Raw genomic sequence first — 22517 nt, 5'->3', positions numbered from 1 at the left:
TAGCCCCCAAAGGCCACCTGCTGGGCAAGAGCATGCGAGGAGGGCCAGGGCTTTTCCCAGGCCTGTTGCTGCAGCCAAAGCCTATAGGAAGCTGACGAAAGCAAGGGGTGTTGTTGCCTGATGGAGCCCATGGTATGGGGTCCACTGCCTGTAGCTGATCCTTTGGTGCTCCGTGCAATGGCTACCTTTGCCCCCTTCCTCGTTACTATAGTGGTGAGTATCCCCACCTGTCACGTGGGAGACTGGGGTTCGATTCCCCGACGGGGAGGGTGGCCCCTTTTGAATGGGGGACAAAGAAATGCCGAGCCCGGCCAGCACATTCCTTGCCGCCTCCTTCTATGGCCACTTCCATTCACATCCCGCAGTGCTGATCTTCACCTCCAGAGAGACAATTACCTCGCAACGCCACCAATGCCTGCTTGCCCTAGCGAAAGCCTCTACATGGCCTTCCACCACTGGGCCCAACTTCAGGACCTGCACGTGGGGGCACGTTTCAGAATGGCAAAAGGAAATACGCTGGCCAGGGGCACGAGGACAATGGCCCAGCCAAACGGGGAGGGACCTGGTCAAGAGGTGGAGGAAGGGAGAAAAACGGACAGGCATCAGGCTGTCCTCCTGTCTTTTTTCCTTTTGTTACGATTTTACCTGTGACAGCAATGGGGAGACTTGAGAAATACCTGTGGCCGCGGGTGAGGTCGGTGGCCGCCCCGAAAGCGCAGAGCTGAGCATTTTCCGCTCAGCTGTAGCATCAGGCAGCAGCTGGCCGTGATCGTATAGTGGTTAGTACTCTGCGCCGTGGCCGCAGCAACCTCGGTTCGAATCCGAGTCACGGCATTTCTTTTTGGTAGGGGATACCTGGCCGCTCGCCCAGTGTCTCAGCCTGATGGGTGTCCCTTTCCAAAGAGAGCCAGCAGCTGGTCCCCAGTGTCTGCTTGGAAAGGAAAGTCCATGAGATGCATCCATGAGCAAAAGAGTAAGAGAATTCTTCCTGCGCGCAACTGTCCAAAAGCAACGTATTTCACTCCGGAAACCGCGGTGTTTCGTATGTCCGGCCAATGCGCATTGAAAGGAAGGATCTGTGGGCCTTAGAAGCTGCGGCCCTCCAGAGGCGCTTTAAAAGCCAAAGGGGCCATGGATGAGTTTGTGATTTGTGAGTTTGAGGAGTGCGTGATGTGTGGAAGGGGGAGGGTAGAAAGACCCGGTTGTGAGAGGAAAAAGGTGCTGAGCAGTTCGTCGTTGAGGGCAAGGTCCCAGGCAGGTGTTGTGGGTGGAGCTGTGTAGCCCCCAAAGGCCGCCTGCTGGGCAAGAGCATGCGAGGAAGGCCAGGGCTTTTCCCAGGCCTGTTGCTGCAGCCAAAGCCTATCGGAAGCTGATGAAAGCAAGGGGTGTTGTTGCCTGATGGAGCCCATGGTATGGGGTCCACTGCCTGTAGCTGATCCTTTGGTGCTCCGTGCAATGGCTATCTTTGCCCCTTTCCTCGTTAGTATAGTGGTGAGTATCCCCGCCTGTCACGCGGGAGACCGGGGTTCGATTCCCCGACGGGGAGGCTGGCCCCTTTTGAATGGGGGACCAAGAAATGCCGAGCCTGGCCAGCACAGTCCTCGCCGCCTCCTTCTATGGACACTTCTGTTCACACCCCGTAGTGCTGATTTTCACCTCCAGAGAGACAATTACCTCGCAAGGCCACCCATGCCTGCTTGCCCTAGCGAAAGCCTCTACATGGCCTTCTGCCACTGGGACCATCTTCAGGACCTGCACGTGGGGGCACGTTTCAGAATGGCAAAAAGAAATACGCTGGGCAGGGGCATGAGGACAATGGCGCAGCCAAACGGGGAGGGACCTGGTCAAGGGGTGGAGGAAGAGAGAAAAACGGATAGGCATCAGGCTGCCCTCCTGTCTTTTTTCCTTTTGTTACAATTTTACCTGTGACAGCAATGGGGAGACTTGAGAAATACCTGTGGCCGCGGGTGAGGTCGGTGGCCGCCCCGAAAGCGCAGAGCTGAGCATTTTCCGCTCAGCTGTAGCATCAGGCAGCAGCTGGCCGTGATCGTATAGTGGTTAGTACTCTGCGCCGTGGCCGCAGCAACCTCGGTTCGAATCCGAGTCACGGCATCTGTTTTTGGTGGGGGATACCGGGCCGCACATCCAGTGCCTCAGCCTCATGGGTGTCCCTTTCCAAAGAGAGCCAGCAGCTGGTCCCCAGTGTCTGCTTGGAAAGGAAAGTCCATGAGATACATCCATGAGCAAAAGAGTAAGAGAATTCTTCCTGCGCGTCACTGTCCAAAAGCAACGTATTCCACCCCGGAAACCGCGGTGTTTCGTATGTCCGGCCACTGCGCGTTGAAAGGAAGGATCTGTGGGCCTTAGAAGCTGCGGCCCTCCAGAGGCGCTTTAAAAGCCAAAAGGGCCATGGATGAGTTTGTGATTTGTGAGTTTGAGGAGTGCGTGATGTGTGGAAGGGGGAGGGTAGAAAGACCCAGTTGTGAGAGGAAAAAGGTGCTGAGCAGTTCGTCGTTGAGGGCAAGGTCTCAAGCAGATGTTGTGGGTGGAGCTGTGTAGCCCCCAAAGGCCGCCTGCTGGGCAAGAGCATGAGAGGAGGGCCAGGGCTTTTCCCAGGCCTGTTGCTTCAGCCAAAGCCTATAGGAAGCTGATGAAAGCAAGGGGTGTTGTTGCCTGATGGAGACAATGGTATGGTGTCCACTGCCTGTAGCTGATCCTTTGGTGCTCTGTGCAATGGCTATCTTTGCCCCTTTCCTCGTTAGTATAGTGGTGAGTATCCCCGCCTGTCACGCGGGAGACCGGGGTTCGATTCCCCGACGGGGAGGCTGGCCCCTTTTGAATGGGGGACCAAGAAATGCCGAGCCCGGCCAGCACATTCCTCGCCGTCTCCTTCTATGGATACTTCTGTTCACACCCCGTAGTGCTGATTTTCACCTCCAGAGAGACAATTACCTCGCAAGGCCACCCATGCCTGCTTGCCCTAGCGAAAGCCTCTACATGGCCTTCTGCCACTGGGACCATCTTCAGGACCTGCACGTGGGGGCACGTTTCAGAATGGCAAAAGGAAATACGCTGGGCAGGGGCATGAGGACAATGGCGCAGCCAAACGGGGAGGGACCTGGTCAAGGGGTGGAGGAAGAGAGAAAAACGGATAGGCATCAGGCTGCCCTCCTGTCTTTTTTCCTTTTGTTACAATTTTACCTGTGACAGCAATGGGGAGACTTGAGAAATACCTGTGGCCGCGGGTGAGGTCGGTGGCCGCCCCGAAAGCGCAGAGCTGAGCATTTTCCGCTCAGCTGTAGCATCAGGCAGCAGCTGGCCGTGATCGTATAGTGGTTAGTACTCTGCGCCGTGGCCGCAGCAACCTCGGTTCGAATCCGAGTCACGGCATCTGTTTTTGGTGGGGGATACCGGGCCGCACATCCAGTGCCTCAGCCTCATGGGTGTCCCTTTCCAAAGAGAGCCAGCAGCTGGTCCCCAGTGTCTGCTTGGAAAGGAAAGTCCATGAGATACATCCATGAGCAAAAGAGTAAGAGAATTCTTCCTGCGCGCCACTGTCCAAAAGCAACGTATTCCACCCCGGAAACCGCGGTGTTTCATATGTCCGGCCACTGCGCGTTGAAAGGAAGGATCTGTGGGCCTTAGAAGCTGCGGCCCTCCAGAGGCGCTTTAAAAGCCAAAAGGGCCAGGGATGAGTTTGTGATTTGTGAGTTTGAGGAGTGCATGATGTGTGGATGGCAGAGGGTAGAAAGACCCGGTTGTGAGAGGAAAAAGGTGCTGAGCAATTCATCGTTGAGAGCAAGGTCCCAGGCAGGTGTTGTGGGTGGAGCTGTGTAGACCCAAATGCCGCCTGCTGGGCAAGAGCATGCGAGGAAGGCCAGGGCTTTTCCCAGGCCTGTTGCTGCAGCCAAAGCCTATCGGAAGCTGATGAAAGCAAGGGGTGTTGTTGCCTGATGGAGCCCATGGTATGGGGTCCACTGCCTGTAGCTGATCCTTTGGTGCTCCGTGCAATGGCTATCTTTGCCCCTTTCCTCGTTAGTATAATGGTGAGTATCCCCGCCTGTCACGCGGGAGACCGGGGTTCGATTCCCTGACGGGGAGGGTGGCCCCTTTTGAATGGGGGATCAAGAAATGCCGAGCCCGGCCAGCACATTCCTCACCGCCTCCTTCTATGGACACTTCTGTTCACACCCCGTAGTACTGATTTTCACCTCCAGAGAGACAATTACCTCGCAAGGCCACCCATGCCTGCTTGCCCTAGCGAAAGCCTCTACTTGGCCTTCTGCCACTGGGACCATCTTCAGGACCTGCACGTGGGGGCACGTTTCAGAATGGCAAAAGGAAATACGCTGGCCAGGGGCATTAGGACAATGGCCCAGCCAAACGGGGAGGGACCTGGTCAAGGGGTGGAGGAAGAGAGAAAAACGGACAGGCATCAGGCTGCCCTCCTGTCTTTTTTCCTTTTGTTACAATTTTACCTATGACAGCAATGGGGAGACTTGAGAAATACCTGTGGCCGCGGGTGAGGTCGATGGCCGCCCTGAAAGCGCAGAGCTAAGCATTTTCTGCTCAGCTGTAGCATCAGGCAGCAGCTGGCCGTGATCGTATAGTGGTTAGTACTCTGCGCCGTGGCCGCAGCAACCTCGGTTCGAATCCGAGTCACGGCATCTCTTTTTGGTGGGGGATACCCGGCCGCACACCCAGTGTCTCAGCCTGATGGGTGTCCCTTTCCAAAGAGAGCCAGCAGCTAGTCCTCAGTGTCTGCTTGGAAAGGAAAGTCCATGAGATACATCCATGAGCAAAAGAGTAAGAGAATTCTTCCTGCGCACCACTGTCCAAAAGCAACGTATTCCACCCCGGAAACCGCGGTGTTTCGTATGTCCGGCCACTGCGCGTTGAAAGGAAGGATCTGTGGGCCTTAGAAGCTGCGGCCCTCCAGAGGCGCTTTAAAAGCCAAAAGGGCCAAGAATGAGTTTGTGATTTGTGAGTTTGAGAAGTGCGTGATGTGTGGAAGGCGGACGGTAGAAAGACCCGGGTGTGAGAGGAAAAAGGTGCTGAGCAATTCATCGTTGAGAGCAAGGTCCCAGGCATGTGTTGTGGGTGGAGCTGTGTAGACCCAAAGGCCGCCTGCTGGGCAAGAGCCTGCGAGGAAGGCAAGGGCTTTTCCCAGGCCTGTTGCTGCAGCCAAAGCCTATCGGAAGCTGACGAAAGCAAGGGGTGTTGTTGCCTGATGGAGCCCATGGTATGGTGTCCACTGCCTGTAGCTGATCCTTTGGTGCTCCGTGCAATGGCTACCTTTGCCCCTTTCCTCGTTAGTATAGTGGTGAGTATCCCCGCCTGTCACGCGGGAGACCGGGGTTCGATTCCCCGACGGGGAGGGTGGCCCCTTTTGAATGGGGGACCAAGAAATGCCGAGCCTGGCCAGCACATTCCTTGCCGCCTCCTTCTATGGACACTTCTGTTCACACCCCGTAGTGCTGATTTTCACCTCCAGAGAGACAATTACCTCACAAGGCCACCCATGCCTGCTTGCCCTAGCGAAAGCCTCTACATGGCCTTCTGCCACTGGGACCATCTTCAGGACCTGCACGTGGGGGCACGTTTCAGAATGGCAAAAAGAAATACGCTGGCCAGGGGCATGAGGACAATGGCGCAGCCAAACGGGGAGGGACCTGGTCAAGAGGTGGAGGAAGAGAGAAAAACGGACAGGCATCAGGCTGTCCTCCTGTCTTTTTTCCTTTTGTTACGATTTTACCTGTGACAGCAATGGGGAGACTTGAGAAATACCTGTGGCCGCGGGTGAGGTCGGTGGCCGCCCCGAAAGCGCAGAGCTGAGCATTTTCCGCTCAGCTGTAGCATCAGGCAGCAGCTGGCCGTGATCGTATAGTGGTTAGTACTCTGCGCCGTGGCCGCAGCAACCTCGGTTCGAATCCGAGTCACGGCATTTCTTTTTGGTAGGGGATACCTGGCCGCTCGCCCAGTGTCTCAGCCTGATGGGTGTCCCTTTCCAAAGAGAGCCAGCAGCTGGTCCCCAATGTCTGCTTGGAAAGGAAAGTCCATGAGATGCATCCATGAGCAAAAGAGTAAGAGAATTCTTCCTGCGCGCAACTGTCCAAAAGCAACGTATTTCACTCCGGAAACCGCGGTGTTTCGTATGTCCGGCCAATGCGCATTGAAAGGAAGGATCTGTGGGCCTTAGAAGCTGCGGCCCTCCAGAGGCGCTTTAAAAGCCAAAGGGGCCATGGATGAGTTTGTGATTTGTGAGTTTGAGGAGTGCGTGATGTGTGGAAGGGGGAGGGTAGAAAGACCCGGTTGTGAGAGGAAAAAGGTGCTGAGCAGTTCGTCGTTGAGGGCAAGGTCCCAGGCAGGTGTTGTGGGTGGAGCTGTGTAGCCCCCAAAGGCCGCCTGCTGGGCAAGAGCATGCGAGGAAGGCCAGGGCTTTTCCCAGGCCTGTTGCTGCAGCCAAAGCCTATCGGAAGCTGATGAAAGCAAGGGGTGTTGTTGCCTGATGGAGCCCATGGTATGGTGTCCACTGCCTGTAGCTGATCCTTTGGTGCTCCGTGCAATGGCTATCTTTGCCCCTTTCCTCGTTAGTATAGTGGTGAGTATCCCCGCCTGTCACGCGGGAGACCGGGGTTCGATTCCCCGACGGGGAGGGTGGCCCCTTTTGAATGGGGGACCAAGAAATGCCGAGCCTGGCCAGCACAGTCCTCGCCGCCTCCTTCTATGGACACTTCTGTTCACACCCCGTAGTGCTGATTTTCACCTCCAGAGAGACAATTACCTCGCAAGGGCACCCATGCCTGCTTGCCCTAGCGAAAGCCTCTACATGGCCTTCTGCCACTGGGACCATCTTCAGGACCTGCACGTGGGGGCACGTTTCAGAATGGCAAAAAGAAATACGCTGGCCAGGGGCATGAGGACAATGGCGCAGCCAAACGGGGAGGGACCTGGTCAAGGGGTGGAGGAAGAGAGAAAAACGGATAGGCATCAGGCTGCCCTCCTGTCTTTTTTCCTTTTGTTACAATTTTACCTGTGACAGCAATGGGGAGACTTGAGAAATACCTGTGGCCGCGGGTGAGGTCGGTGGCCGCTCCGAAAGCGCAGAGCTGAGCATTTTCCGCTCAGCTGTAGCATCAGGCAGCAGCTGGCCGTGATCGTATAGTGGTTAGTACTCTGCGCCGTGGCCGCAGCAACCTCGGTTCGAATCCGAGTCACGGCATCTCTTTTTGGTGGGGGATACCCGGCTGCACGTCCAGTGCCTTAGCCTCATGGGTGTCCCTTTCCAAAGAGAGCCAGCAGCTGGTCCCCAGTGTCTGCTTGGAAAGGAAAGTCCATGAGATACATCCATGAGCAAAAGAGTAAGAGAATTCTTCCTGCGCGCAACTGTCCAAAAGCAATGTATTCCACCCCGGAAACCGCAGTGTTTCGTATGTCCGGCCACTGTTCGTTGAAAGGAAGGATCTGTGGGCCTTAGAAGCTGCGGCCCTCCAGAGGCGCTTTAAAAGCCAAAAGGGCCAGGGATGAGTTTGTGATTTGTGAGTTTGAGGAGTGCGTGATGTGTGGAAGGCTGAGGGTAGAAATACCCGGGTGTGAGAGGAAAAAGATGCTGAGCAATTCATCTTTGAGAGCAAGGTCCCAGGCAAGTGTTGTGGGTGGAGCTGTGTAGACCCAAATGCCGCCTGCTGGGCAAGAGCATGCGAGGAAGGCCAGGGCTTTTCCCAGGCCTGTTGCTGCAGCCAAAGCCTATAGGAATCTGACGAAAGCAAGGGGTGTTGTTGCCTGATGGAGCCCATGGTATGGTGTCCACTGCCAGTAGCTGATCCTTTGGTGCTCCGTGCAATGGCTACCTTTGCCCTTTTCCTCGTTAGTATAGTGGTGAGTATTCCCACCTGCCACGCGGGAGACCGGGGTTTGATTCCCTGACGGGGTGGGTGGCCCCTTTTGAATGGGGGACAAAGAAATGCCGAGCCCGGCCAGCACATTCCTCGCCACCTCCTTCTATGGACACTTCTGTTCACACCCCGTGGTGCTGATTTTCACCTCCAGAGAGATAATTACCTCACAAGGCCACCCATGCCTGCTTGCCCTAGCGAAAGCCTCTACATGGCCTTCTGCCACTGGGACCATCTTCAGGACCTGCACATGGGGGCACGTTTCAGAATGGCAAAAGGAAATACGCTGGCTAGGGGTATGAGGATAATTGCCCAGAGTGATATTTGTGTGACTTTGAGGAGTGTCTGAAGTGTGGAAGCGGGAGGGTTGTCAGAGAAGAAGGTACCAAGCAACCCGTCACTGAGGGAAAGCTCCCAGGGAAAGGTGAAAAATTGGGAGAAAGGCTGCAGCCTCTGAGAGCGGTGAGATGAGTAGTTTTGTTCTGTATTCTGGATGGTGGCCATGAGTGCATAGTCATTAATACTCTTTGTTGTGTCCGTAGCAACCTTTAGTCGAATCTGAGGTATAGGCTCTCTTGATACATTTTGTGAGTGGATGCTTCTGAGAAGGAACAGGTCCTTTCTCCCATAGTGTAGCCTTGAGTCTCTATTTGGAAGGGTTACAAAGGATTTAGATACAAACATGTTCAGCTCTCTTACCAGATCTGAACTTCAGGGACTGAGTATGCAGATCTTCAGAACTTATCTCCAAGGAGGGTTCTAGCCTAGGTCAACATCAATAGGCCTTGGTGCTTATCTGGTAACTGATATGTTCGAAGACCTCAGAAATAATAACTAGTTTATTCTCAAAATCTGTTCTACAAATGGCAAAACTGAGGCACAAAATGGGAAAAGGAATCTCTGCAGGGCAAATAGGGAGGCAGTGGCAGATCTCTAGAACTCGAATCCAGGGTTTTCACTCCCACTAATGTGCTGTGACCACTTGGTCATGCTGCCTCTTCATTATGAAGGAAGAAATCAAAACAATTTTATGAACACAGGACAGAACCAGAACCCCTGGCCACTTCTCTGAGTTGTTATATTAAGTAATAGAGGTGTAGATTCGGTAGGCTTCCTCCACTATTCTCCTATGATCTTGTGGGGGTGTCCAGGTACAGCACAGGGGAGGAGGAGGTTATGCAAAAAATAATGAAAGAACATAGGGCTGGCCTACAGGATGTAGCTGGATGGCATATCTTCCTTGAGGTATACTGGAGATTGATACTTATACAGTTTTTTTTATAGTGCCCTGGTAATTGTCAGCTAAAAGGAGTAACTTCTTTCTCTGCACAATGAAACACTATAGACACTGGAAAGTGTGAACTCTTCTAATCAGCAAGGGACAGTACTGTGTAACGCACACACAAACACAATAGCAGATGCCACTCAGACTATCCATCCTAACATGATGTTGCAGCATTAGATGCAATACTGTAGAGGTGATGTTAAACTGAGCTCCCTTCAGCTAGGGAAGTGGTATTTGGTTTTCTACTTTGGTGATTGTTTGGGACAAATTTCACCCTCTGTGGGAAATGGGTTTTAATGCCTTAGCCAGGGTGAAGTGCAGAATGGCTGCAATATTGGACTGTATAGACTCTCAGTTAAGAAGTCATTCATTGTCCAATGCAACTCTGACCCATCTGCGTCAGAAGCAGTCCTTCTCCTAGCTGGAGATCAGGCTCTCTCTTCCTCATGTCTCCACAGGATGCACTCACCCACCTCCAGATGGTGTCCCCTGTTTCTGTAGGTGCAGGACCCATCAGTAATAACAACATTGCAGGAAGACCCTACTTGCTCGTAGCAGAAGGAAAGCTGGATTCAGACACATCAAACGCAGAGCTGGGGGAACATCCCTGGTTCAGGGACCAATGATGCATAGTTTGGTGCATAGCAATTTGATTCCTAGCAGCAGTTAAGTCATTGGCCGAGTTGTGCCTCCCCATCCCAGCGTTTGGAAAATATGGTACTCACTTTTCCCTCAGAGCCATTTGTTTTACTCTCTGTTTTATGTGTTTTGTTTTCTTCCTTCGAAGGCTGCGTGGATGCTGAGATTGACCAAACACACAGTCTGATATCAAAGAAAGGTCTGACAGCCCAGCTGATGTGCACACAAGCCTCTCGGTATAACAGCATGTTCTGGTCCTAGCAGTACGCAGGGCAGAGATTACAACTGTTCCCTTGCTTCTACTCTAAACAGCTGGGAAAGCCAACATTTTTAGCTGCTTCCAGGCTGACCAGCTACAGACTGAGCTCTTCAACTCAGATATCTCATCCAGGGAGTCAGAGGAGAGCATGAGGGGTAAGGACACCAAGTAAGGATTAGCCAGGGAAATGAAGCCTTCAGGAAGACAGGCTCCTCATGGGGATTTATGGTATGTCTGGATTAAGGTTTATTGGAATATGTATCTCCCAGGACTGGAAAAAAAAATGTCTAGGCTGCTTGTCTTTTTCCCATTATGAAGGTAGATGCTTAGTCACATTTCCACTCAGAGATCAGGGCGAAATGTGTGTCTTCCCAATGGTTCAGTAAAATTCTTTCTATGTGGTAAAGGGTATGAGGATACATTTTTAAAGAAAGGACGACACTGAGCATCCAATAAAGCACAAATATCTGCTGGTACTTGAAATCTCTTGTCTGCCCATCCTTGCAAAATAGTTTGTCTTAAGGTTTTCAGGACAACATCATTCTCAGTAGCTGCTTGAAATTTCTTCAATTTTTGTTTTGAAATAGGCAAATAAGACATCCTGAGATATATTGCAACATCAGCTTCCTCTGAACTTATTCCTGCACCATACAACTTTTATGCTTTGGATAAAGCATCAGCAACTGCTAACTCTTTCCCTGCGCTTTATCCAATTTCCTGTTAATATTAAGAAGTGTTAGCAACTGTCTTTGAATCCTTGGTGGAGAACTGTGCAAAGCTTTTCTGAAAATGGCCTCAAGAGGCTTGTGGCCTGTTTCCATAGCTACTTTTTTCCCTGTACATAAACTGATGAACCTGAGTACAGCTAAACACTATTGTCAACATTTATTTTCTTATTTGGGCATAGCTCTGTTGTGTAGTTGTTAGAGCTTTAGGGGCCTAAGAAACAGGAGCTCCATTTTGCAGCAATACAACACCTAATCTGGTAGAACTTGCATCCACTGATGCACTAACTGGTTCTTTGACATTAAAGTACTTCAGCATGGGTGCCCTTGTAAGCAATTATTTCAAGTCTTCATATGCCACCTCATGCCTTGGCATCCAGGCGAACTTGACATATTTTCCCAACAGTTGTCTTAAGTTGTTACTGTTGACATGTAGGGGATAAAATTGCCCAAGGTAAGTAACCATTCCAAGAAATCTTTGCAATTCGTCCTTGCTGGTTGGTGTGGCCATTTCAGTTATTGCAGAAATGTTTCAGTTGTCAGGTTTTAGACATTCTTTTGTCAAATGATGCCTCAAATATTTTATCTCTGTCAGAGCTAATTTGCATTTGCTCTTGTTCAGTCATAGGTTCCTTTCATGACACCTTTCTAGAATGCTCAAGGGCCTTTCATCGTGTTCTCATCTGGTATTTCTCCACACCAGCATGTCATCTATATAACATTCAGCACCTCTCAAACCTTCAGATGGCTGATGGATCACACTGGTACACTTAGGGAGCAGAACAGATGCCCAAAGGAAGTCTGGTGAACCTGTAACTGCCCATTGGGTGTTTTGTACATAGAGAGTCTAGAAATTTTGTCATCTAGCTGTATTTGCCAAAATCCACTACTGGCAATCAAGACAGTGAAAATTGCAGCTTTTGCTAACTTGCTGGTGATTTCTTCTACTGAAGGCAATTGAAAATGTTCCCTTCATATTGCTATATTCCTATGTCTTGGCTCCAAGCATACTCTTATTTCAGCTCAAACTGGTTTGTCTACAATTACTACAGACTTGACCAATTTTGTAGATTCTTGCATTTTTGTCATTATTTGCAACTGTTCCATGTGGTGCAATTCTTTTTCTACTTTGTACCTTAATGTCACTGGAACTTTTCTAGATGCATGAATTACAGGTGGTACTTGTGAGTTCATCTTTATGGTGTGCTTACCTGGAAAGCAGTTAAACCTTCAAATACCATCTTATATTCTTTAAATATATCCCCATGTCCTTCTGGTTCTTCCTTTACCGTACTCTTTGCACTAAGTTTAAACTTGTCACAGCCTATCCGCCCAGTATAGATTATGAGTCAGATTCTACTACCTGAAATTCCAGCAAATTTTATATCCCGATACACATAATCCAAGTTGCATTTACCACCTACTTGCAGTTTTTCTGCTGAATAGGTTATTGATACTCAAGATGTGAAGTGGTTTGGCCCTTAAAGTGCTGTATAATTTTACAGACATAACACTGGCCTGTGGTTGTGGATTGAAAAACTCATGGTTTTGTAATCATTAATGAGCAAATCCACATTCCACTCATGCTTGGGAAGCTCAGTACTCAGCATACTGAGGAACAGCTCTTATAAATGCTCATCTGCTTCTGTGAGGGTAAACATCTCTTTGCCATGGGACTCTTCCTTTCCAGAATTGCACATTTCGGGAAAATTATTGTGTTTGCCACATCTTCAGCATTCTTACCCACACGCATGGCAGTTCCTTATAGTATGGCTACGGCCACATTTCTAACAACCTTTAATTGCCTCTGACTGCTCTTTTTTAACTTATATTGATCTCAGGCTTTTATTAGCAGCAGGATGCCCTTCAGTCCATGACTGCTAGTCTGGGTGCTTACTAAAGGCAGATTTATGCTGCAATGTGTGCACATATTTTTCTGGTTCACCCAGCCCCTTTGATAGTGTTGCAGTCATTTCATCAGCATGACATATGTCCACAGCACATTCAAGGGTTAAATTAAGCTGTGTCTACACTACAGAGCTTTTAGCGACACGGCTGTGTTGCTACAGCTCTGCTGCTAAAAGTTGCGCTATGTACGGCTCTACTCACGACAAAAAACTTCCATCTCCAACGAGCGGTGTTTGCGTTGTCAGCAGGAGAGCACTCCTGCCGACAAAGCGTAGTTCACACTGGTGCTTGCCATCAGTAAAACTTTTGTCTTTCAGGGGATTTTTTTTTAACACCTCTGAAAGACAGAAGTTTTGTCATTCAATTGCCAATGTAGATCTAGCCTTAGTTTCCTTCAACAACCTAGCTTTCACTGAGAATGGCACAATACTACACACAACATGGTCTTTAATGAGCGATTCACACACTTCTCCAAATTTGCAAGATTATGCTGCCAGTTTTAATCAGTCACATATTGGTTTCTACTTTGCCCATCGGTCTGACTTCTGGTGAAAAATCGGTGCCTTTCACATGTGATATTTCTTTGAGGTGCACAGTATGCCTCCAACTTATTCTTTCAGACCTGTATTTTTCTTTCTCTGCCACATCTTCAAATTGAAAAGTATGAAACACCTATCTTGCTGCTTCCTCTGTCACATAAAGAAATAATGCTATTTGCAGCTGTTCATCTTTTTTGTCTGTGCCACTTGCAATGCTGTACTGCTCAAATCCTTGCTCCCACCTTCTCCTGTTTTCTGCTCAGTTTCCTTCAAACACTGAGTTTCTTGGAGGCTTTAGCTGCTCCATTTAAAAAAACCCCAACTCTTACCATTATAATATAAAAAAAGATGCTGAAGACTTTTTTAAGTAACAGTAAATATTTTATTTAACTTGCTGCTGAGAACTGTACAGAGTGGTGCTGGCCTGCCTGCCTGGCTCCAGTTCCAACTTGCAAGCAATATGCTTCCACTCGTAAGGCTTACTACATAATGATTCCCCCCATAAAACACCGGGTAACTTTGGTTTCTATGCCAAAGTTTCTACTACAGTAGAACCTGGACACTACGGTGCTAATAAGCGATGGTCACATAAACACCACCCTATATCGAAAACCTACTGACCGCTATTCCTACCTACATGCCTCTAGCTTTCATCCAGATCATACCACACGATCCATTGTCTACAGCCAAGCTCTACTATATAACCGCATTTGCTCCAACCCCTCAGACAGAGACAAACACCTACAAGATCTCTATCATGCATTCCTACAACTACAATACCCACCTGCTGAAGTGAAGAAACAGATTGACAGAGCCAGAAGAGTACCCAGAAGTCACCTACTACAGGACAGGCCCAACAAAGAAAATAACAGAACGCCACTAGCCATCACCTTCAGCCCCCAACTAAAACCTCTCCAACGCATCATCAAGGATCTACAACCTATCCTGAAGGACGACCCATCACTCTCACAGATCTTGGGAGACAGGCCAGTCCTTGCTTACAGACAGCCCCCCAATCTGAAGCAAATACTCACCAGCAACCACACACCACACAACAGAACCACCAACCCAGGAACCTATCCTTGCAACAAAGCCCGTTGCCAACTCTGTCCACATATCTATTCAGGGGACACCATCATAGGCCTAATCACATCAGCCACACTATCAGAGGCTCGTTCACCTGCGCATCTACCAATGTGATATATGCCATCATGTGCCAGCAATGCCCCTCTGCCATGTACATTGGTCAAACTGGACAGTCTCTACGTAAAAGAATGAATGGACACAAATCAGACGTCAAGAATTATAACACTTCAATCTCTCTGGTCACTCGATTACAGACCTAAGAGTGGCTATCCTTCAACAAAAAAGCTTCAAAAACAGACTCCAACGAGAGACTGCTGAATTGGAATTAATTTGCAAACTGGATACAATTAACTTAGGCTTGAATAGAGACTGGGAATGGATGAGTCATTAGACAAAGTAAAACTATTTCCCCATGTTATTTCTCCCCCCCACCCCACCCCCCACTGTTCCTCAGATATTCTTGTTAACTGCTGGAAATAACCTACCTTGCTTGTCACCATGAAATTGTCTCATTCCCCCCCCCCCCCCGCTGCTGGTGATGGCTTATCTTAAGTGATCACTCTCCTTACAGTACTTGTGGCACCTTAGAGACTAACAAATTTATTAGAGCATAAGCTTTCGTGAGCTACAGCTCACTTCATCAGATGCATTTGTGCATCTGATGAAGTGAGCTGTAGCTCACGAAAGCTTATGCTCTAATAAATTTGTTAGTCTCTAAGGTGCCACAAGTACTCCTTTCTTTTTGCGAATACAGACTAACACGGCTGCTACTCTGAAACCTCTCCTTACAGTGTGTATGATAAACCCATTGTTTCATGTTCTCTGTGTGTGTATATCAATCTCCCCTGTTTTTTCCACCAAATGCATCCGATGAAGTGAGCTGTAGCTCACGAAAGCTTATGTTCTAATAAATTTGTTAGTTTTTAAGGTGCCACAAGTACTCCTTTTCTTTTTACAAACATCTCGGGAATGGTGGTTGTCGGTAACTCTGAAATGTTCATAACTCAAAATGTTATGGTTCTTTCAAAAGTTTACAACTGAACATTGATTTAACATAGCTTTGAAACTTTACTGTGCAGAAGAAAAATGTGGCTTCTAACCATCTTAATTTAAATGAAGTAAGCACAGAAAGAGTTTCCTTGACTTGTTAAATCTTTTTTTAAAACATTCCCTTTTTTTTTTTAGTAGCTTACGTTTAACACAGTATTGTACTGTATTTGCTTTTTTTTTTTTTGGTCTTTGCTGCTGCCTGATTGTGTACTTCCAGTTCCAAATGAGATGTATGGTTGACTGGTCAGTTCATTATTCTGGTATTCGTAACTCTGGGGTTCTACTGTATCATTACAGTGGTGATCAGAAACCATTAGTTCAAATCATTAACTACAGATTAAAGCTTTATGACCATTAAACCACAAATTATCAACATCACATGTCAAAATATACAAAGTAAATAGCCTTAAATCAAATTCTAGTAAATTCTTAAGCAGCATATTTCTTTCTCTGCCTATCTGGAAATTTCAAATATTATTGATGGAAATATTTTTCATCAGTTTGTGTGCATGTGGTGAAATCAATATTTACTAACATTTACCAATAAATATTTAATCCTTCCAAGCCTAACTACAGACAGACTTCCTTTGTTTCATAAATCCATTAGTTTTAAATGCAAAACATGTTTTGAAAAACTTTGTTTCTTATCTATCCAGCACTTTTAAAGTAGTTTTATTTAATAATCTTTTAAAAAAATACTGGTTTTGTACATTTGTAATTGGGGTGACAGGGCACTACCAGCAGCACCCTGATCACTGCCATGGCTACAGTCTAAAGAAAGCTGCAGGCCCAGCTGGAGGATCCTTTTTATGGTGGGATTATGAGCACCTAGTGGTAATCATTGGCTAATAATGTAATTGGGAGGATATAAGTGGAAGGAACAGGAAGCAGATGGATGGCTTAGAAGGTGAGCCTGGACTGAGGAGTGAAGGCTATAGGGAAGCCTCCATTGCACTGTTACTTTGTAAGAAAAAAAAGAAATGCACACTTTGGTGAAAGATAACTCATGTGTGTTTGTGATCGTGAGACTACCCATGAATTGTCCAGGTGATGAAGTACAGTAGGTAGCAATTAAGGCACCCTGTGCCATGGGGGGGAGGGGCTTGTCAGCTGAGAAAAAGAGACGTGAGGGGGACCTGCACAAAGGCAGGAGATCTGGGCACAACAGATGAGATGCTGTGCTGGCCAGTGGAACAACAAAAGGGGATGCAGAAGACCCAGCAGGTGGAAAGACGAGCACTTCTGAGTTGGCAGATGGAGCAGCAGCGAACGTTGTAAGAGTTCATCAAGGAACCGGAAGCAATGGGGGGTCTCAGAGCGTGAGACTGGACTGAGGAATGAAGACTGTGCAGAAGACTCCTCTGGTGTAAACTTTCAGTGCATTGTGATACTTTCTAATGATGGAATAAATACACATATGATGAAAAAGCAACAACCTGGTGTGTGTGCTGTGCAAGGCCATACAAACTGGCCAGGCAGAGGAGTAAACTGGGGAGTGACAGAGGCGCCCTGTGACCATTGGAATTTGAATTTCCATTCAAATAGACTTTGCTGTAAATCTCAAATAAAATGAACCATCTAGTAAAGAAGAAATGCACCATTTGCTATTTTTGAATATATTAAAAATGTAAAATATAAGAATCTGAATAAATGTAAATTAAGCTACATAATTGCTTAAATAAATTGTATAGCTATTGTATATCCTCCTGGTTAGCAACAAGAAGTACCAAATGTAGTGTAAAAGCTATATTTAGTTGCAAATCTGTGTTTTTTAATGGTTACCAATTAATGAGAATCAACCTTTGCTTAAAAATAACTAAAAAGTACAAACATGATTAAAGTAAATGATTTTAATCAAGGTTTCTTGCTTGATGATTTAAAGCGTGCTTAAAATGGATTATTTAAATCACTGATTTAAATTAGGGCTGTCAAGTGATTAAAAAAATGTAATCGTGATAAAAAATGAATCACACTTAATATAGAATACAAAGTGTGCAGTGCTCACTTTATATTTATGTTTGATTACAAGTATTTGCACTGTAAAAAACAAAAGAAATAGTATTTTTCAATTCACCTAATACAAGTACTGTAGTGCAATCTCTTTATCATGAAAGTTGAACTTACAAATGTAGAATTATGTACAAAAAAAACCCTGCAAGTCCACTCAGCCCTACTTCTTGTTCAGCCAGAACAAACAAGTTTGTTTACATTTTCAGGAGGTAATGCTGCCCCTTCTTGTTTACAAATTCACCTGAAAGTGAGAACAGGCATTTGCATGGCACTGTTGAAGCTGACATTGCAAGATATTTACGCGCCAGAAGCACTAAAGATTCACATGTCTCTTCATGCTTCAACCACCATTCCAGGGGACATGCGTCCATGCTGATGACAGGTTCTGCTCGATAACAATACAGTAACTCCTCACTTAAAGTTGTCCCGGTTATTGTTGTTTCTTTGTTACAGTGCTGATCAATTAGGGAACATGCTCGTTTAAAGTTGTGCAATGCTCCACTCTTACGTTGTTTGGCTGCCTGCTTTCTCCACAGCTGGCAGCCTCCCTATGCCTCCCCCTCCCCACAGCCCCGCCAGACCTGGCAGATCAGTCTCTTCCTCCTCCTCTCCCACCTTCTGCCCATGGCAATCAGCTGGCTTGTGGTGTTTTGGAGGGAGGGGGGAGGAGCGAGGACTTGGCACGCAGGCTCCCCCTCCCTCCTCTGCCTCCAGAACGCGGCAAACCAGCTGATTGCCCCTAGCAGGACGCGGGGGGGGGAGCCTGCGCGCCAAGTCCTTGTTCCTCCCCCATCCCTCCTGCCTCCCAAACACAGAAAGCCAGCTGATTGCCCTGGGCAGGAGGGAGGGGCGCACCTCCCCCCTCCCCTGCCTCCTGCCGGTGGCAATCAGCTGGCTTGCGGCCTTTAGAAGGGAGGGGAGGGAGGGGAGAGGAGCGAGGATGCAGCAAGTAAAGGGGGAGGAGGTGGGGGGGAGAAGAGGTGGGTTAAGGGTGGGGGCTTGGCAGAAGAGGGGGGAATGGGCAGGCAGAGGGTTGAGCCCCCCCCCCGGTGCTTGCAGGGTAGGGGAAGCTGCCGCTGCTGTGCAACCTGCTTCTCCTAGCCTACAACATCTTCAGCCTGCTTGCCTGCCTCATCTCCAGTGCCAGTGGGCTGTGCCTGTGTAGGGTAAGGCAGGGGCACCTCCCAACTATAGTACTGTATGTACAGTATGTTTGTAAACACACAGCATGTGCCCACTACTTCCCCCCCCCCAGCGATTCACTATTGCTTTATGGCCCAATGGCCCTGCTCGGGAATAGGGCTCTACACCAAGTGCTTGTGAGGCCACCAGCTGCCTGCAAAGCAGCTGCGAGTGGTGCATAGCAGAGGCCCTGCCTTGCTGTCTTGCTACAGAATAAATAATGTTTTATCTGCTCCCATCCCTTCGCTGGAGGGAGGTAAGAACACCAGGGGCGGAAGCCAGCCCAAAGCAAGTTACAGAAATACTGTTCCAGTGCCTGCTTTGCTGTAGCAAGGGGGAGAAGCGGTGCAGAAATGCACAGAACCTGGACCTGCTCCCATGAAAGTCAGTGAAACCTTGCTTTTAGGTGGTAATGCTGCTGGAGACATGAAGATGAAACCTCTGACAGTGTACCAATCTGAAACACCACACGCTCTCAAGGGATTTTCAAAGGAACACCTTCCAGTCATTTGGAGATCCAATAAGAAGGTATGGATAACTGGAGCTATTTTTCAGAATGGCTGACTCTCCATGCTGTCCCTGCATGGAAGGAATACTGTGCCAAGGAAAAATCTTGATTTCAAGATTTTATTGCTTATTGATAATGCACCGGCTCATCCAATCAACATGGATGACCTGTGCGAAAACATCAAAGTTGTCTTTCTGCCACCTAACACCACATCACTCATCCAACCCATGGACCATGGAGCCATCACCGCATTTAAGGTGTATTATTTACACCGTACTTTCGACCAGCTCATCAGAGGCGCCGATGGGGAAGGCAAACCTAAGAGTCGGCAATTTTGGCGTGACTACAACACCCTGAAGTGCATCGATAACATCGGTGAGTCCTGGGCTGAAGTTACTCAGGCATGCATGAATGGTGTGTGGGAGAAGTTGTGGCCTGAAAGTGTCAATGACTTACAAGGATTTAAAGATGTTGTCCCCGCTATGAAGAAAGATATCCTCAGCTTGGCCAAGAAAGCAGGTTTTGATGAGATGGAAGAAGCCGACGTTCCACAACTTCTGCAATCACACAGAGAAGAGCTAACCAATGAAGATCTGATGCAACTAGAGGTGACAAAAGCAATGGAAGTAGAGGGTCAAGAAATAGAAGAAGAACCAACCCATCGAAATTTGACTGCCAAACGTCTTTCTGAAGCTTTCCAAATGATTGAAGCTGGCTTGCAAATCCTGAGTGATGACGATCCCGACAGGGAACGCAGCTCCAAAGTGATTAGGGAAGTTGGTCACCTAATGACTTGCTATAAAGAAATTTACCAAGAAAAAAAAAAAGGAAAGCAAAACAACAATCTCTAGATGTGTTTTTTCGAGTTCAGAAAGTTCAGCAAGAGGAGCAGCCGGACAATCCACCATCTTCCACTTTCCGACTCCACCACCTCAACCAAGCTTCATACTCAGCAATGATGATTGTAGTATCAAATTGCTTGTTTAAAATTGTTAAAAATGTATATAATACCTTTTGTCTGGCAAAAAAAAAATTTACCTGGAACCTAATCCCCCCATTTACATCAATTCTTATGGGGAAATTGGATTCGCTTAACATCATTTCACTTAAAGTCGCATTTTTCAGGAACATAACTACAATGTTAAGTGAGGAGTTACTGTACAAAGCTGTGCAGACCGACACATGTTCATTTTCATTATCTGAGTCAGATGCCATTAGCAGAAAGTTGATTTTCCTTTTTGGTGGTCTGGGTTCTGTAGTTTCTGCATCAGAGTGTTGCTCTTTTAAGACTTCTGGAAGCATGCTCCACATCTCGTCCCTCTCAGATTTTGGAAGTCACTTCAGATTCCTAAACCTTGGGTCGAGTGCTGTAGCTATCTTTAGAAATCTTTGTGTTTTGTCAAATCTGCAGTGAAAGTGTTCTTAAAATGAACAGCATGTGCTGGGTCATCATCTGAGACTACTATAACATGAAATATGTGGCAGAATGCAGGTAAAACAGAGCGGGGGACATACAGTTCTCCCCCAAGGAGTTCAGTCACAAATTTAATTAACACATTTTTTTTAATGAGCGTCATCAGCATGGAATCATGTCCTCTGGAATGGTGGCCAAAGCATGAAGAGGCATACGAATGTTTAGCATATCTGGCACATAAATACCTTGCAATGTGGGCTACAAAAGTGCCATGCAAATGCCTGTTCTCACTTTCAGGTGACATTGTAAATAAGAAGCAGGCAGCATTATCTCCTGTAAATGTAAACAAACTTGTTTGTCTTAGCGATTGGCTGAACAAGAAGTAGGACTGAGTGGACTTGTAGGCTCTGAAGTTTTACATTGTTTTATTTTTGAGTTCAGTTATATAACAAAAAAAATCTACATTTGTAAGTTGCACTTTTACAACAAAGAGTACTTGTATGAGGTGAATTGAAATATGCTATTTCTTTTGTTTATTATTTTTACAGTGCAAATATTTGTAATAAAAATATACACTGTGATTTCAGTTACAACACAGATTACAATATATATGAAAACGTAGAAAAACATCCAAAATATTTAATAAATTTCAATTGGTATTCTGTTGTTTAACAGTGTGATTAAAACTGCGATTAATCACAATTAATTTTTTTGAGTTAATCCTGTGAATGAACTGCGATTAATCGGCAGCCCTAATTTAAATAAATCCATGTTGGAAGAGGTAGAGTGAGCAGAAGAGAAAAGAAGGAAGGTTAGAGCACCTGAGAAGTGGGTGAGGGAGAGGGTGTGAGTGGAATGCATCTGCAGCAGAGCATATGCTCTCTGAGGTTTGCATCCTTTAGCTCAATGGTTTTCAAACTTTTTTTCTGGGGACCCGGTGCTCAGGTTAGGGGCAGCACAAGGAGCCCCGTGGCCTCCCCACCTAGGAGCCGGAAACTACTGCTGGTCACTTCCGGGGTGCAGCGCAGTGTCAGAACAGGTAGAGACTAGCCTGCCTTAGCCGGGCAGCACCGCCGACGGGACTTCTAACGGCCCCTGATCAGTGCTAGTAACAGTTCTGACCAGAGCCACCACGACCCAGTGCCTTACACTCCATGACCTGCAGTTTGAAAACTACTGATCTAACACACCACAAAATACTGAACAGATTCTAATGGACCTTAAACAGACTAGAGCAGTGTTTTTCAAACTGTGGGTTGCGACCCACTACTGGGTCGTGGCACGTCAGGCACTGGCTTGCCTTGCTCTGGTCAGCACCACCAACCGGGCCATTAGAAGTCCCATTGGTGGTGCTGCCCAGCTAAGGCAGGCTACTGCCTTCCTTTTCCAATACCGTGCTGCGCCCCCGAAGAGGCCAACAGCAGGTCCAGCTTCCAGGCAGGGGAGCCACAGGGTTCTGCACGCTGAGGGGCGGAGGTGAGCTGGGATAGGGGGGCGGGGCAGGGATCTTGGCTGCCAGTGGGTGCAGAGCACCCACCAATTTTTCCCAGTGGGTGCTCCAGCCCCGGAGCACCCATGGAGTCGGCGCCTATGACATATGACATTGTCGACGCCTATGACAATAACTATGCTCTTGAATGAACTCACACCAGAAAATGTTAAAAGGCAAAAAACACAACATCACCTGTGCGTGAACACTTTTCACAAAGTGATCACTCTATAGCCAATCTCTTAGTCCTCATTCTCAAAGGAAATCTGTACAACACTTTCAAAAGACGAACCTGCGAGCTTAAATTCATAATTCTGCTAGACACTAAAAATCATGGACTGAATAGAGACACTGGATTTATGATTTATTACAATAATCTGTAACCCACTTAACACCCCCTCCCAGCTGCCTTTGTCCGCTCCCAGCTGTGACAGAAGAGGTGTTAACGGGCCACTTCACCTTGAATGTTCCCTTGAAATATGTGTTAACTACTTATGCTAAACAATCTGTTCCACCTTGTTTTTTTTG

The 22517-nt window shown here is 47.6% G+C and overlaps 11 non-coding genes across 11 annotated transcripts; all 11 read left to right on the top strand.

Annotated features, from left to right (window-relative positions):
• The first annotated feature begins 762 nt into the window (after positions 1-762).
• On the top strand, positions 763-834 carry TRNAH-GUG. The gene has a single exon. It is a non-coding gene; the product is annotated as a tRNA-His (tRNA).
• Positions 835-1474: 640 nt separating this feature from the next.
• Positions 1475-1546, top strand: TRNAD-GUC. The gene has a single exon. It is a non-coding gene; the product is annotated as a tRNA-Asp (tRNA).
• Positions 1547-2040: 494 nt separating this feature from the next.
• On the top strand, positions 2041-2112 carry TRNAH-GUG. The gene has a single exon. It is a non-coding gene; the product is annotated as a tRNA-His (tRNA).
• A 640-nt stretch (positions 2113-2752) lies between these two features.
• On the top strand, positions 2753-2824 carry TRNAD-GUC. The gene has a single exon. It is a non-coding gene; the product is annotated as a tRNA-Asp (tRNA).
• A 494-nt stretch (positions 2825-3318) lies between these two features.
• On the top strand, positions 3319-3390 carry TRNAH-GUG. The gene has a single exon. It is a non-coding gene; the product is annotated as a tRNA-His (tRNA).
• Positions 3391-4029: 639 nt separating this feature from the next.
• TRNAD-GUC lies at positions 4030-4101 on the top strand. The gene has a single exon. It is a non-coding gene; the product is annotated as a tRNA-Asp (tRNA).
• Positions 4102-4595: 494 nt separating this feature from the next.
• Positions 4596-4667, top strand: TRNAH-GUG. The gene has a single exon. It is a non-coding gene; the product is annotated as a tRNA-His (tRNA).
• Positions 4668-5306: 639 nt separating this feature from the next.
• Positions 5307-5378, top strand: TRNAD-GUC. The gene has a single exon. It is a non-coding gene; the product is annotated as a tRNA-Asp (tRNA).
• A 494-nt stretch (positions 5379-5872) lies between these two features.
• TRNAH-GUG lies at positions 5873-5944 on the top strand. The gene has a single exon. It is a non-coding gene; the product is annotated as a tRNA-His (tRNA).
• A 640-nt stretch (positions 5945-6584) lies between these two features.
• On the top strand, positions 6585-6656 carry TRNAD-GUC. The gene has a single exon. It is a non-coding gene; the product is annotated as a tRNA-Asp (tRNA).
• Positions 6657-7150: 494 nt separating this feature from the next.
• On the top strand, positions 7151-7222 carry TRNAH-GUG. Its single transcript has one exon. It is a non-coding gene; the product is annotated as a tRNA-His (tRNA).
• The last annotated feature ends 15295 nt before the right edge of the window (positions 7223-22517 follow it).

This window comes from Dermochelys coriacea, chromosome 1, assembly GCF_009764565.3.
Source record: "Dermochelys coriacea isolate rDerCor1 chromosome 1, rDerCor1.pri.v4, whole genome shotgun sequence".
In the NCBI taxonomy this organism is placed as follows: domain Eukaryota; kingdom Metazoa; phylum Chordata; order Testudines; family Dermochelyidae; genus Dermochelys; species Dermochelys coriacea.
Note: the sequence above shows the minus strand (reverse complement) of the source record. Positions and strands in the feature narration are given on the sequence as shown.